The 12,844-nt window shown below is 38.0% G+C and overlaps 1 pseudogene; it reads left to right on the forward strand.

Moving 5' to 3' along the window:
* LOC128031467 (WD repeat-containing and planar cell polarity effector protein fritz homolog) overlaps positions 1-12,844 on the forward strand; it is a 50,668-nt pseudogene that overhangs the window by 12,810 nt on the left and 25,014 nt on the right.

A 12,844-nucleotide genomic window follows, 5' to 3' on the forward strand; every position in this document is an offset into this window, starting at 1 on the left:
GAAACACAGCAGGAATGAGTGTGTGTGTTTGAAGAAAACAGAGAGTGTGTGAGTGGTGTCATAGTCTGGTGTGTGTGCCAGCATGTTGTGTCAGTAAGCACCCTTGAGAAGCATATGTTTATCTGTGTAGAGGATTCATCCTTTTTCATTTCCTTTAAGTTGATGTGTTTTTTTGAATGTGTATGAACTCCTCTTTTTTTATTGTGTGTGGACCGAAAGTGCCAAAAACTAGTTATAGTCTGAAAACAGTCCTCCCTATCTCTGCAGCTCTTTGAGGTCTCTGTGGTGATAGGAAACACAGGGCTCTTGTTGCATATCTCTGCTATTGTTCTGACTGCCTTTCCTCTTCCTCACTGGCTCTCTCCCAGTTTGGACAGGCTCCTGTTTGAGTTCGATCAGATGTCATTCTGCCTGTCGGAGTTGTATTTGTGGTCCTTCAGGAACAGCCTGCAAGTCACAGGTATTTAAAACATACATAACTTCTCTCTTTCACAAATTTGGCTGCCTATTATAGGTGTATTCCTGCTATATTCATTTTGCTGTCTTCTTTGCTTCTCATTAAATGCACCCATATGCCTTGTCTTGTGTAATAACCAATATTAGTTCTTTCAGTGGCGGTTAAATTGCTGTGTGTCACATTTATGTTGGTCATTATTTCACCAGCAGATGCCAGAGACGTTCTGTCTCCTAACAATTAAATTTATAGCACCCTTAATTATAGCTTTTAAGAGGCAGTTTGTGATAAATAATGATAAAATAATTTAATTAACTGTGATAAAACGCACAACATTGAATTTGTCGTCCTGTTCCTTCTGTTCTTTAATGGTGCTTTAATAGTTCGAATCCTCACATCGTAACCTTTTTTGCATGTTTGTTCTTTCTTCACTCTTTGATCTTTCTTCTTGGCTCTTCTGGTGTACTGTAAGTGTGTGAGAAAAGGAGGGAAAGAAATTAATAAAAATGTATTAAAAACAAAAAAGATCCATAAACATGGATGGATGGGAGGATGAAAATAGTTCTTTATTTGTTACACAATGTCAGAGGTACACAGTCCATGAAGAGTCCAACTGTAAATTTAATGCAAAGTCAAACTTCCAGGTGCTCACAGCTCCCTAAGAAATCCTTTTCCTTTGACATTGCTTAAAGGACATCAAATTTCATCTATCACAGCCAATAGTGAAATTTGTCAGGGTAGTGCCATATCTAATTTTTGTTTTAATATATTTAATATTTTAAGGTTTGCCGCTAAAATAAGCTTAGCAAAGTTTACAGATCACGTGTGGACTGCCTCATCACTGTTACAGATGTTCTCTAAATGCTTCTGGGCAGATGAAGTGCCACCAGGTTTCTTGATGAAGTGTTTTGTGGCAGATTAAACATTAAATAATCCAGACCCCACATGAGAGGACAGGCTCTGAAACATGAAAAGCTTATTAATTTAAACAATAACAAAAGTGTTATTCATTTTGAATACTTCAGACTTGAGACTTGAAAGGTTTTGTTTGTTCCATTTATGATAGTCTTATTATCTGAGGAAACACAAATGCTTTGATGTTTTGATGTTTGATGTTTTAACTTTCAGATGTTTAGTCTAATTTAATTCAAAGAGCCAGGAATTGAGGGGGAACCTAATGATGCAGTCATAGTTTATTTCTCATACCTACCATTTATTAACAATAAAAATCAAAGTCTGAACTCATTTTTATATTGTGTTCATGAATTATTATTTGACTTTAATCTGTAGTGCGTAATTTATACTATATAAAAGAGATATATAAAATGACTTTACAATTGATTATTTCTGGAAATCGAGTTTCTGTTTGAAAGTGGTACCTGCTGTTTCTTATGGCCTCCAGCAGAGGGCGAAGGAGACCCATGCTCATGTGAGGAAGGGGGCTCTTTCCACCCCTCTATCCCGTGGCAGATGTGTGTGTCTGGGGCAGGCAGGGGCAGAGTGGCCCTTATCTGATTAGCAGCAGTAATCCTGGAGTTGTCCAGCAGGTCCAGGCCTCCAGCAGAGAGAGGCAATGCTCCTGTAGAGCAAGGCAGGGAAGGGGGCCGTCTGGCTGGGCCACTGTGGGCTGGAGATCTGGGACTCTTTGTGAGGTGGGGCTTAAGGTATGGAACTATAGCACATTGGAAAGAGAGCGTGCTGACAAAGCAGGAGTTTGGTCTTGTCCTCAGTCATTTCCGTCTGTCGGCATACATGTCCCTCTCACTGTATGAGTCAGTGTTTTTCCTTTACTTACAAACACGCAGAACCTGATTTTACCAAGTGAGACATGTCCCTGGGACAACATCGTTGTTGACCCTGGAACAACATTGTGATTAACCAATCAGATTTGAAGAACCAGTTTATAGATTTTGGGAAGTTTACGCTTAAAATCAGTGTTTGGTGCTTGTACATCAGTGTCATTCATCTATCATTTCCTCAGATTTTAGGGATTACTCATGGTTAAGGTTAGGTTTAGGTGTAGGGATATGGTTAAGAATATATTTTTGGAGTAAAATGTTGTTCCAGGGTCAACAAAATATGTTGACCTAGGAACACATCGAACTTGGCAAAATCAGGACGTGCTTACAAACACACACCTTGTGGGGAGACGACAACTGAGTGACAATATGCTGAGAAAGACAATTGAGGGTGTTGCTTAAACTATGGCAACTATTATATGCCATGGATTGAATTTATTACTAATTTTACAACATTCCTGCAATTATTATGTAATTTTCATCATAACCAACACTTCTGCCACTAAAGTTTTATTAAAAATGAATGTAATTGGTTACTAAGTAGACAAAAGTTTCAGCTGAGAACAATAAAGAGCCATCAAGGAAAATTTAATTTGTTAAATAATAGTAATAGTTTCCAGCAAAGGTGTTATTTTTCAAATTATGCAAGAAACATTGAAAATGGTATTTCATTTATGTAATTTAGTATCTCATCTATGAAAAAAAATAAAGATTAGCAGGACAAATAAGTCCTGCGTTTTATTACTAAAATATTTGAAAATGTCATTTCGATCACATGATATGAAATGTGGTGGACATTACACTGTGGTGGAAGTGAGTTCATGAGTTTCTGTGCTACTGTGATTGTTGGATATTGTATGAATTGACAAATTAAACTGGTAAGCATGTGAAAAGTATGTTTGCGTTCTCCCCAAAGACAACATCTGCAGATGCACATTCATCTTTAGCATCCATTCTAAAGATTGAAAAATCATAAAAATGTTTTTTTTTCTCTCTTACGTCTTCTTCTTTGTGTAGCCTCTCCTACAGATCAGCATTACTACTATGAGAAACAGCAGTTTGCAGACAGTAAGTAATCCATCATCAAACAATTAACCTTTGTGTCAATGTTCATATTAGCTCATAATTTAAGAACATTGCATGTTACTGAAGCAACACTCATCTAGTTCCTAATTTAAATTGGGCTTCAGATGCCTGGGAAATGAAGTGCCCCATTAGTATAAATCTTGCAAATATTAAATATTATTTTTAGATTATAATATTTTCTTGCAAATATTATAATAATATTTTTATTTTTTCTTTAACACTCATGAGCCTGACGCAACCTTAATGAAGAAGAAATAAATGAAAGAACACTAGATATAAGGCTGCAAGTAATAATGATGGACAATTTGATGGCAATTTAACAAAATTTTGGACAGGAAATATGCATTTATAGTAATTCTGCAGACTTCATTAAGATCGAAGACAGCCGTCTTTTACAAAAAGTGTTCTGTTGATACCATGGTACAGTGATGCTTTTATCTTAATATCACGGTACTCAATGTTAGCTACTGTATATCCACGTACCATAGATCTCCAAAGTACTATGAAGAATCCAATAATGTTACCACGGTACTATGTCCAAAAAAAAACATGGTATTTTTTTTGGTATGTTGAAGGTTTTGACCGGACCATTTCCTTCAGCTTCACATTTAACCACTTCAAAATTACAGGGTTTTTTCTTTGCTTTTCAGTTTTTTTTATTTGTTTTAAGACAAGTATAGCTTTATTCTGCCCCTTTTTAATGTACTGACTCTCTTATGTTGTTGTCAGACGTTCACTGCCAGTATGGCCAGTGTCTTCCCACTGCAATGACCAGTTACCTCCTACCCGCTCACCCTGCTGGTGGGGTAACTCCCGTTGCCCTCGAGAAAAACACAAACACCCTTATCAGAAGACACAGACCTGTCCCCCTCTCGCCCCCTCTCCTTCATTTGCATTCATTTATTTCTGCATCCTCTTACTCCTAAAAGGCAGGAGATGTTTCTTAATGGTGTAGAAATAATAATAAAAAAAAACCTGATTGGATTTGATTGCAGAATCTTTAAGAAAATAAATAACAGACCTCCTCCATTTCCTTGGGTCCCTGTCCCGGATGAATGTATTAATGCATAAATGCAAACGCATACTCACAGATTGAACTCAGCCGAGAATTCTATTAACGTTTCTTTCTCTTTTTTTCCCCCTTCGCTGGTTTGCTCCAGAGGGAAACAGGGACGGAGATCTAAGCGGAAATTTGGGGGGCTTTGTGAGCGGAACGAGGCATTTTGGAGTGGCGTATTTAATGTGTTTAATATGTTATGGTAACTTTGAGTTCTTCCCTCGGGTGACTGTGCTAACTCAGGGAGCGCTGATTGAATGAGGCCTTACACTGAATTTAGTCTCTGTTGCGCTGTTAGTTAATATTTTGCTTTTAAATCCCTTCTGTCTGCAACATGGAAAAAAAAATCATGAAAGTAAATATTTTAGCTAATGAAAATAGAGAAATGTTTTAAACATTAAAAGAAAGAGGAAGTTTATTATCCTCGCTTTGCGTTAAAATGTTAATTTTCGAGTTTTATTTGGAAGAAATACAGTTAGTTTAAAAAATAATAATAATTTTAGTTACCAAATTGTATTTTTTTTTCTTTACTTTTTAAAACTCGCTTTAAATTAACTTATTTAATAAAATATTTATACATTTATATAAATATATACGAAATGTTAAAATAAATAAAAATGTTAACAATGCTAATAAAATTTTAATTCATCTTAAAATATAAAAAGCCACCATAAACTTGTATGATAAAATAAGTATAATAATTTAAACATTGTAAAGTGAAGATAAACCTTAAAAGACATTTAAAAATTATCAGTTAGGCCTGTGATTCAACTTGAAGCCAAATGGGATGAGACTTTGTTAAATTTTTTTAACAATCAATTATTTTCCTATTGATTCCAGTTTATATGTGTCCCATGTGTTTGTACCCAAATCATCATCAGGATTGAAATGAGTGGATTTAATTCTTGAGCTGTCAGCTCAGATTCATTTGTAGGGTGATCTCAGGTGGAGCTGTATTTCAGGGTCAATTCTCTTCACCCTTAAAACCCACAAACACAAAAACACATTCTTTCGGCTGTCTTTTATTGCTTCTTTCTGGCCTCAGATGACGTCGCGTTTCATACCGGTGTCCTCTCCCTCTCTTTCTGTCACTCAGGTCGAGGTTACCCTTGGTTCCTTAGTAACCGTCATCCGGAGAAGCTGCGTGATGGCCTAAAGGAACTAGAGGTATTTGTTTACATTTCCTTCCGTCTGATTAACAAATAGGAGCATTCTCTTTCTCTTTCTCTCTCTCTCTCCTCATAAGGAAAGAGAAAATCCCCCCGACCTCTCTCGCTCGTGCTCTCTCAGCACCTGTGTGGGTGCCTCTCTGTCATCGTGGGGGATATTTGAGGGGGATGATTGGGACTGTGAGCTGGCTCTCCCTCTCTGCCTCTGGCTCTCTCACACAAACCTAGCTTTGTTCAGTCCAACTCGGGCTCATTTTTGTTGCCTCTCAATATCTGAAACTGGAAACATCCTTCTAAACCTGACCCTGAAAACTCTCAGACGGCATCTACTCATTCCTACTGCACATTCTCTGTCTCTCTTTCTCTCAGGAGCTGCTGCAGTCATGCCCGGTCATGAGTGTCAGATGGAGAAGCAAACAGTGCCGTCAGGTACGTTACCCATCATGCACCAGTACCCAGCAGGCATCAGGCTTTCTTGGCCTGAGTTGGCTCATGTAGATGTAGAGGTCAGACAATAAGCATATGCAGACTGTTTGTGTCTGATACTCTTAGGGAATTTATCTCTGGGATCAAAAAGGATTCCCTTCCCAAGCACATCACTGTAGCCCAACAGTTTTCCTTTCAGTGTGGAAGAATTCTTCAGCCACATGTGCACACATTTTCAGCACATAGTATAGTGGATGATTTCAGATGTTTTAAAGGGCAGGGAGACTAAACTACGTTTTTTTTCTGTGGTCAGAGATGGTTTTTACCTGCACAGTAGTCTGATTGGACAATGCGACCTTTATCACCTTTTGACATTGTACAGAGATGACATTCCCCCTAATTTCAGTCAAGATGTTGTCAGACAGCTATTTTTAAAGGGATTAAGGGGAAGATATTTTGCTATTTTTGTCCAATTTATGGAAAGTTAATGAGACCCAAAACAAGCTCTAAAAATGAAGACGTTACGGTGACTTAATAGCATGTTTCTATTATTAATCATGGTTTAAAATTGTAATCACAAATATATTTTCAAATTGATGTGGAAAAATTATTTTGTAATTTTAAAATATCTGTTATTTCATATTTTTATTTCGGGAGATAAAATGAGTAATTTAAACTTCTACATTAAATTAAACTTCCAATGCAGAACTAATGTCAAACCTTATTTGCTCCTCATTGATATAGTTTTTGGGTGCATGCGTTGATAAGTGTTCTGAGCTGGAGCTTGAAAGGTTTTACTTTGATAATATTGATCCAAACAGATGAAACTGCCTTTTAAAATATCTCCTGTCGTGTTCTTTTCATTTTTTGCAGAATATGGCGCAATATTCAATCTGAACAGTTTCTTTGAATGCAATTTCCTGGTACTCTTGTTTAAGAGTCAGAATTTCTGAAACATTATGACTCTTTGAATGTTCGTTACTGTGTGTGTAGCTGCTGTTGAGGTCAGGTGTGTTGGTGACCCTTATTCAGGGCGGATCTCAGGCTGAACGGGTGCCATTGACAGAACTCTGGTGGGGCACTACCTGCTGACACCATCAGCGATGGTGAGTAAATGCACACTTGCACACTACCCTCACTCTATCCTTTCTTTTCTGTCTCTCCTCTTCTTGTCTCTACCCCCTCTCCTTGCAGTTTCTCTCACTGCTCATTTTCCCATCATGGGCCTGGGCAGGATGCACACCCACAGGTCATGAACGTCAGTCCATTCTGTTTCTCCCTCTTCCATTACTCCCAATAGAAGTTGGAAAGGCACAGACAGACAGACACACACACACACACACACACACACGTCAAGGTTCCTTCTGAATCTCAGGGGAATCTGGCATGGCTTCTTGTCTTTTTCCTAGTTTGTGAAACTGGACACTATCCCAAATCTGCTAATTATTTTCTCATATCATGTATTGTTTAGAGCTTATATGGCTAATGCTCTCTGTGCCAGGTCTCTAGATACCTGACAAACCTCTCTCGCTCTCTTTTTCTCTCTCACTCTGCCAGCCCACCCCTTCCCTTTTCGTAGTAGCCCCCCATAGAGTGCCATTCAGGCCTCCAGAGCCCCTAATTACCAAAGTAATTATGTGTGTGTGTGTGAGAGAGAGAAAGAGTGTAAGGGTGGGGGTGCCAGGAGGGCTTCTACATCTGTCACTTATTCAGCTAGTTTCACACACGCAGTCAGACCTGTTGTGGCCTTGATGAAGTTACTTTGTGAGTGCTGTAGTACAAAGAGAGAAATCGAAAACTTTGATTGGCCTATGATTGTGATGGACACACATTTCTGACCCACAAATGATCTGTTCTGCATCTATAGCTGTTTAATTAGTACAGGTTAAGATGTTTTAAGATGTATATGGACAGCCAGACAATGATAAGAGAATCTTTAGAGAATGATCTATAATTTAAGAACCAAATTATCCGCCATCATTGAATATTCTATTATATTTTTCTAGAAATTAATATCACTGCTTGTAAGTGTTTCAGGCAACGCTGTAAACATGTTTTAAAGGAATGGAGCATTAACTAACTAAGCAGATTTATTCTGGTTTAACCCACTGCTCACATGTTCCAAAACCTGTTTACTAGCCCCTGGACACAAATTTTGAATATTTTTGGAAGGATTATCATTGAATCTTCCCCTTATTTGGCCATGATTACTGAACACTAATACATCAGTATGTTTTCTGGAATTTTTGTAATCTTTTAAAAGCCTTCTGAATATTCCATGTTTTTCTTTTATGTTTTTGTTTTCCAAAGGAAAAATATGTCATGTAAATCTTCAGTTTTAATTTGGTAGAGTGTATTGTTTACACTTAGCTTTTCCAGATCACTATTGAGCCTCTTAAAATGGCAACAAACAATAAACAATAAACTTTGATTTAGGCACAAATTATTCTTTAAATTTTAACAAATATATGCCATTTCCTAATGCACAGTACATCAGCATTTTAAGTTTGACTTTTGTTCAAGATCTTATGCAAATGTGCATGTTTTTTTTTTGTAATTGTAGACTTGGTGAAGTAAAACTTAAAAATGATGGTAAAATTACTGCATTTAACACGCTTTTCCTTTTAAATGAGCTCCCTTTTATGCTTGAATGTGAGATGATTCATAATTACTGCAGAAGAACTGATATTCCGTCTCTAATTGCTGTTAAGGTTGGAAATTCCAGCCCTGAAAATCATCCTCAACGAAACCTGCTTCTCTGAATGGCTTGTGTTAATTTTTCTGCCATTTAATTGGTTTCATAAACAGATTAATTTTTTAGGAAGGGAAGGTTAATTGCTAATCACAGTGTGGAGAGCTTGTCAACAGTTTCACTGCAAATGTCTGTTCAACATGAAAGCTGCATACCCTACAGGCTTTACAGTCTCTCTTTCTCTTCTGTGACTCCTTATTAGTCTCTTAAACTCCTGCCCTGACTCAAACAGTAATGGAAATGATTTGTTTTGTGTATTTCTGTGTGGGTCAGACTTTACCTACATTGTGGGGACCAAATGTCCTCACAAGGATAGAAAATCCTGAAATCACAGCATTATTTGAACTATCCGACAGTTGATTTGGTAGGCTAGGTAGGTAACCATGAAAGTTAGATAAAAGAGCTTTGGACCATAAATATGTCATTAGATATGTGTTAAAACAGTACAAGTCAAAGGAAAGTACCCACCATGAAATACACATATGATTTGAGGGATGTTACTTTGACTTTTGCTACAAATTTGTTCCAGTAAATTGTTGGGGGCATTTGGGGACATCATTGTTTGAAAGAATTATGCAAAAATTAAGCAAAAAGCTTTTCTACTTAAGCAAAAAGCTTATCTACCCAGGGTAAGTTAGCATTTGAGTGAAGCTGTAGTCTCACAAGGTCATAAGAGTTTTGACCTTTAACCTATCTGTGATTTTCAGCGGTGATCGGCGATCGCTTCCTGCTATTCACACTGATGGAGAGGAGTCAGTTGTGTCAGGTTTACCTGAACAGGAAGAACCAGAGCTCACCTGAGCTAGTACGACACATGCTGTGGAGATTAAGGTAATGCACACACACCCACCCACACACACACATACATGCCCATACCTTTTACACACACATCTATTGAACACTCGCCCAAAGATATACACGCGCAAGCTCTTCAATGCACACGCATTAGCACATTTTAGGAGGAAAGGCAGCACAGCCTCTACTGCTTTCAATTAAAAAGCTTTAATGAGGCTGGTCTGGCTCTTTCCACAGGGCTTTTAGCTCTAATAATTGCCTGGCTTTACTTGCTTTCTTTTACCACTGGGACAGGTAACACTCTGATTACTGGAGCTCCTCTCTAATGCACACCTGTGGGGAACATCAGGTCCAAACACACAGCACTCCTGTCTTTATAGAGACATTACATGCTTATGACAGTACATCTGTATATGCCTGATAAATGTTCTTCCCTCTTTCTCTATTTTTTTCTTAATTACAGAAACCTGCAAAAATTTGAAGGTTTTTTATTTAAAAAGGGCAGATAGTTGGATATCATTGTGTAATTGCTGTACAATTCTAATTGTTATGCATAAAAAAAAAAAAAGCATTAGAAGCATAGAAGCATTGACTACACAAAGCAGTTTTTCAGTGTGGGTATTACACACTGGTTTCCCAAATCAAAGATATTGCTAGAACCTGAACAGAAGGAGCCTAAGTAATTTTCTATTTTGAGATAAATGAAATCTGAAAGTGAAAAATTGTACATGTGCATTTATTGCATCGTCAGATATTTTATCTAAAAAAAAAAAAAAACTATATATATATATATATATATATATATATGTATGTGTGTGTGTTATTTTATATTGTATTATATTTAAACATTTTAATGATAATGTTATATATATATTTTTAAATAAATTAATGCTTTTATTCAGCAAGGATGCATTAAATCAACATTGTTAAGACATTGCTACAATGTTAAACTTTCTGCTTATCAAATAATTCTAAAGTGCATAAGTTTTAACATAAAATTAAATGAGAGGATCTGAATGATTCACAGTCACAATCACAGAAATAAATTATATTTTCAATAAAATATTTTAAAATAGAAAAACGTTATTTTAATCTGTAGTAATATATCTCAATGTTAATGTTATTTTATTTTATTTTTAACTTTTAGAAGGTAGAGTATACTGTATATTTCATTAGTTCTTGGATTTCCTGGCAATCATACCCATGACCTTGGCGTTGCTTGCACCACGCTCTACTGTTTGAGCCAGAGGAACAGAAGATGTACTATCTATATTGTAAGATGTGACCATTATTACTGCTCTGTAAAATTGGTCACAGCTATGCAGTCTGTCGCTAGCAGAGCAGTGGTGTGGGGGTTGGAGGGTGAGGTTAAATAAATCTCCTTCTCTTCAGAGGAAACGAAGGTGATCACTCCATTCTCTATTCTCCATCCCATTCATTCAATGGCTTTCCAAATCAACTTGTATAAAAAAAACATTCATAACGGAATTTAAGAGGAAAAAAAATCTTTATTCGTTTTCTTTTTGAAAGCATTAACCTCGTTTTAATGGGCCGGAGACCAAGTGTGCGGAGATCACAATTTGGATGGGTCTGATTATGGACTAAACACAATACATAAATACATCAGGCTCTTAACACCCTCCGCACCCGGACATTATCGCATTACTGGAGCGCTTTGTTGCGACGGCAGCCTGAGTATGAAAGCAATCTCTCCTGCGGTGTGGCTGGCTCCAGCAGCATGGCTCTGATAAGGGGGACCATAGACCCCCCCACCCACCCTCGCCCAAACCCTGCCCTCCCTCCCGACACCACCCCAGCCCACCACACACCCCCCATCCCAGCCGGGCCGGCCCCATCCACTGACTGCTCCACTGGACTAAGCTTTGAGCCTAATCCTCCAGAAAGAGGGGCTGATTATTGCTGACCAGCAAGCACAGGCGAGATGGGGAATCAAGTTTTGGGGGAGGGCAGAAAGAGACAGAGAGAGATTAATTTTCTCACAGTCTGTACTGGTTTACTTTGTTTTTTGTTTATTTATTAATCTTATAGAAATCATTTTCATGCTTGATGATACTTAACATACGTGATTAGTCTGTACAGGTGCAGTCTGTGAAGGTCAAGGTTAAATGATGAACAGTTTTTGTTGTCATGGACAGACTGTGGTACATTTCTATTCCTCCTTATTGTGTGCAGATAGAGTTGTTGACATAAAGAGAGACTCCGTGTTTGCTTTCTCGATAAGGCCTTTCAGAATGAAGTATATGGAAATGACTGCTATTATGTTGCATGAATAGGCACTGACTCTATAAGAGCCATATCGTATTTTCATGCCATTTATTCGTACTATGGGCTGCATTAAGGGCCTGGAAAAAAAATCTGCTTTAAAACCTCAGCCCGGAACTGCTGAAATAGCACATGATGAGTCTCTGCAGATATGAGATAGAGTTTAATGCGGAGGTATGAGACAGTGGTGGTGTAAGAGAAAATACCGCTCCTTACTGAACTATTATTGCAGTCCCATAAAGAGATAGTGGATTTAACGCCCCTTTAAAGGAACTAGTTTTGAATGCCTCAATTATTATGTCTGTGTTTAGGCTAGACAGTCCTCAGTGACTAAAGATGTTTGTGCATCAGCCAAACGGCAGGTGTGTCTCAATCAGGTGTGGCTCATTTTAATAAAATTTGGTAGTCAGACATAGTCGGCAGCAAAACACTGGCCTGCGCTTTATTAGAAACCTGTATTTTTGGGTGGTTTTGGGAATTATCTGGGCTGCAAATTGCTGATGTATCTTAGATTCTGAGGTATTGATTGAGCAATTATAGAGCAATTACATTTTTATTTTTCTTCCATAGTATTTTCCTGCAGAATCAAATTCTGGTTCAGTCCTGCCACACTGGAAGCAGAACAAATGTGGCTGTTTCAAATGAATTTAATAAAACCCAACAAAAAATAACAATGCATTGTTACCCAGAGCCATTCAGGGCACATTAATAAAGCAGCATGCAAGAGTTGGGGTCATGTTTTATAGATGTTTTGTGGTCTGATTCCTTTACGTTTGCTGTTCTTCCACAGGTTTCGTTGGTGGATTACCTGGTGGAGGATGGTGCGTGGAGCGCCGCGTGGGGCTGAACCGGACGCAGGATGTGGTCATGTGCTGGTGGCCCCTCTGGAACGAAGAGGTTAGGCCTTGGTCTCCAGTCTCTAGTGCAGGGCCAACCTAGTGCTGCTCGCCTGCTCAGATAAACCAGGGCTTACGGTAAGCAGACACTGACATTCCATCAGGGTTGTTCTTTTATCTCTGTCTG

This window comes from Carassius gibelio, chromosome A17, assembly GCF_023724105.1.
Source record: "Carassius gibelio isolate Cgi1373 ecotype wild population from Czech Republic chromosome A17, carGib1.2-hapl.c, whole genome shotgun sequence".
NCBI classification, from domain to species: Eukaryota; Metazoa; Chordata; class Actinopteri; order Cypriniformes; family Cyprinidae; genus Carassius; species Carassius gibelio.